General features: G+C 34.4%; 1 long non-coding RNA gene across 1 annotated transcript; it reads right to left on the minus strand.

The window, feature by feature from the left end:
* Nucleotides 1-2,337: 2,337 nt before the first annotated feature.
* Nucleotides 2,338-3,629, minus strand: LOC111241160. Its single transcript, XR_002666962.1, has 2 exons — nucleotides 3,504-3,629; nucleotides 2,338-3,005 (listed from the first exon to the last, which is right to left on the minus strand). It is a non-coding gene; the product is annotated as an uncharacterized LOC111241160 (long non-coding RNA).
* Between the last annotated feature and the right edge of the window lie 613 nt (nucleotides 3,630-4,242).

Raw genomic sequence — 4,242 nt, forward strand, 5'->3', positions numbered from 1 at the left:
TGGTTTGGTGGCTTTATATAACTGTTTGTTAGGGTTGTTGGAGTTAAGACAAGTTGGTCTAGGTTTGCATGAGGATGACTTTAGTTGCACTTCATACCTAATGACCAGAAAAGTAGTTCTGCTGTTCTTTCTCATGAAAAATGTGAGAGTGGTTGAAATCATATTATTTTTCTGAAATTTCATTACCTGATGCCAAAAGTTCACTTATAATAGTAATCACCAGATAGTGATGGATTAACGATTATGATAAAAGGATTAAGAGTGGAGGAAATGGAAAAAAAAAAAAGGAGTTAAAAGATAGAGAGATCAATTATAATGTGATGAGATAAAACAATAAAAGTGAAAAAAATAGTTTGTTTTTTTTTTATTGGCAAGTAAAAATAGTGTAAGTACATAAAAATTTGAATGATTCATTGCTATTTTCATTATATTCCGTGGATAACTCACTTATCTTGTTGTTTAATGGAGGTGTAAAGTAAGGTTGTGTTAGTCCCTTCAAGATTTGTTGTCAAATTCTGTGCATAAGATCATAGAAAGCACATGAACAAGAACATAATTTGATATGATGTTTTTGCTTTATGCCTACTCATTGTGGAGCAAAAACTGATAATCAAACTTCTAGAACATAATTGCTAGCTACTTCTCAACGCCTAGGAATATTTTTCCATTAATTTTATAGAAAGGAATAACTTTATTCCAACAAGGAACAAGACACTGACATATCATTTCCCATGTGTCATATCTCAACAGATTTCCCTTATATCTTGGAATTCAAGTTTAAGAGTAGTATTTTTTAGAATGAAATGTTGGGTACCAACCCACGTACGTAACCATGTGACAGAATTCACATAAGTATAATTATTAATTTTGATTTTGATTTTAATATAGTGTAAGATTTAAGTATTTGATACAAAATTTTATTAATAATAAAGATTATCAAAGTAAATGCTTATATTAAATTTCACAATGGGTGCACTAATACTTAAAACTTTTTTTGATTAAATATTTTAATATTTGTTTGGGTGAGTTAGATGATTTGGCAAGGTATAATCGGGGTGGTTGTGTACATAGTTTACAGTAAGTAGTTTGAACGGAGTGTCTGGAAAGTTTAACTAGCAACATAACGAGCATGGATTTTGACTGGATGTGTTGCAGTCCTGTAGGTTTGTCTATTTATATTATGAATTTTATAAGTGGCGTCAATGACAAACGTATTCGCGAAATTCAACATGAACTGAAAGTTGTACAAGAAGGAGTCCTCCACCTGATGTTGTTATTGCTTGACACATTAAAGATACTGCTGCTTCTGAAGGTGTTGATTTGGCCAGGTTGTATAGGATATGTACTGTTGAACGTGATAATGATTGAATGAGGTTTCTAAAGTATTTGTATTCATAGGCTATCATTTGATTTATATTGTTCATTTGTAGGGTAATGGTTGAGGTTCATAACCAAATCTTGTCCGTGCGGCCAAGAGGAAAAGTGGACAATATGGTATGGTTTTTTGGTGGACAATAATTTATTTTCTATATAGTTTATTATTATTTGGTGTTGACAATATGGTATTGTATTGTAGGTACTTTTATTTGTCAGCAGCATTTTCATGTATGACCAGGTAAAGGAAGGAGGACAACTTTAAAGGTTTTGCTTTTGCGGTAGGTTTAATACTTTTTTAAGGTTCATTAATGATGTTGTTATATATTGGTTGTTGTAATGTTTTAGACATGTCTTGTAGATGTAGACTGTTATGATTGAAGGAATGAATAAGTGTAAAGCAAAGGCTCGTAGTTGGTTGCGTAAGGACAACAACGCATTTTATCCCCACGGCATAATCTCCTTGGACGATGTACTGCGTTATGATTTTGTAAGTGCATTGTGTTCATTGTTGTTTCTGTAATTGGTAAATATTGGTATATTTATGAAACTGAATGTTTTGGAATATAGGTGTTTGTTCCAGCTGTTAGCTGTTGGGAATGACCATTGGTGGTGTTATGCCATTAATTGTCAAAGCAGACATTCTCTTGGGAACCGAATTGTAGCATGTAAACGTTTGGACAAAACAGTATCAGATCGACCAGCTCTCAACTTTGGCAAGTGGGAAAACCAAAGATGTTCTAACTCTATTTCCGTGCATGGTGAAGGATTGTAAACCTAATGTTTGTCATAAATACCAATCGTAATCATTGTATTTTGGGAGCCTATGGTTATAACCAAGGTCTTCTCACTTTCAGTATTTTGGGACTTAATATGTACTTCAATGTAATCGGTACTTATCCATTTTTAATTCGCTTTTTCATTCACTTCAAATTCATTTAACCTAAAGCACCATTTAAACCATCAATTAATACTGCAAAATAAAAAACTAAAATAACAACTTCAATCAAAATAAAACTATGAAGACTTTTAACCAAAATATATGCAGACCAAAGTCTAGTTAAATGAAAAGGAAACAACAGAGACACATCAAACTCCTCCAATTATATCATCGAACTTATTTTCAGACACCACAACCTTCTTCAACATGGACTCCTTCATCATGGGGGCAAGTGGACAAAGACCTTCTCCATCCAAATTTGGTCTATCCCCAGGGTATTGCACAGTTGCAGCAAATTCATATGGACTTGTGCAAAGGGTTGGGTTCTGATATTGGTGCAAACCGAACCTATGCATGCTATATATTAGACTCGTTTGTCCGCTATGATTGGCAGCTTGTTGTTCCTCTACATGAATGAAATTAACTTCTAGACGTTTCATGTAATCAATTACCGAGGTTTGAGGTTCACCATGCTGCGACGATGATGGTTGTCATATGCGTCCCGACGTGAATTTTGACTTCCTTCTGCTCCCAAAATAGTTGAATGACCACCTTCTAGAGGGTTCACGCAATTTTTCAATGATTGCATTTTTGAATTGTTATTCCCCTCTTCACTATTGGCCTCTATTCTTGGCTTCTTCCCTTCACCCCTAGACACAACATCCTTTCCTTTTTCTTTCCATCAACCCATCTGCAAATAGATAATAGTAACAATTTAACTGATCAAAACATCTACACAATCAAAATAACTTAAACATCTTTACCCAGGACTTAATAATAACGCTTTCATATCACATCACATAGGTTTAGGCAAGCACAACCTGGGTGATAGGTATAAAACAATATGGTAACATTGCATAACATACTCTTCAAATGAACAACTAAAAATAATTGATATATATACCCCAACTTGTCAAACACAAGAAATTTAACCATTTTGTCATTCTGTCAAACACCTGGCGTGCTATCAAAAAACTAATGCACCATTACTGGGTTAGGCTTCGCCACAACACAAATTAAGCACATTAAAACCACAAATGAACGTGTACTGTTCAAAACCATCATCAATAAAACACTCCATAGACCCACGTTTAAAGACACATTGCTAATTACTCGATAAAACAATTTCGTCAACAGTAAAAAATTTCAGTTACTTGGGCTTCTCAATCACAAAGGATGGTAGTAATACCTGACCAAGGTTTTGTTTCTAAACTAACTCCACGTCCAGATGTTTGATTTTGCGATGGCGCCCACTTCCACCACTGAGCATTTAAAGAGCCCTCTTGGAAGCGCCCTCATTTAAACGACACATACGTGACATGTAATTATAAATAAGGTTTAAATTTCTTTTGTTTCCTGTGTTTAGTTTAGTCTCTACTTTTAAAAATATCAACTTTTGGTTCTTAAGTTATAAAAAATGTATCAAATCAGTCCCAATCGTTAACGAAATCTATGAAATATGTATCAAATCAGTCTCATCTGAAAGAATATAGATGAGACTGATTTGATACATATTTCATAGATTTCGTTAACGATTGGGACTGATTTGATACATTTTTTATAACTTAGGGACCAAAGGTTGACATTTTTAAAAACGGGAACTAAACTGAACACCAGCTTATAACTTAGAGAGTAAAAAAGGATTTAAACCTATAAATAATCAAGCATTTTGACAGGGCCCTTAGCAATATGGAACACCAATTTCCGCTCAAGAGAGACCATCCCTCTTAAGTGAGATTTTGACAGGGCCCTTACTAAATTGGAGCTCCAATTTTCGCTCAAGCTACGCTATCTCGCTTAAGCGAGATTTTTACAGGCTTCCTACCAAAATGGAGCTCTAATTTTCGTTCAAGCGGCTTACCTCGCTTAAGCGAGCTTGCTACAGGTTCTTACCATAATACAGCTCCAATTTGTGCTAAGCTACGTTG

Source organism: Vigna radiata, unplaced genomic scaffold (assembly GCF_000741045.1).
Source record: "Vigna radiata var. radiata cultivar VC1973A unplaced genomic scaffold, Vradiata_ver6 scaffold_327, whole genome shotgun sequence".
In the NCBI taxonomy this organism is placed as follows: domain Eukaryota; kingdom Viridiplantae; phylum Streptophyta; class Magnoliopsida; order Fabales; family Fabaceae; genus Vigna; species Vigna radiata.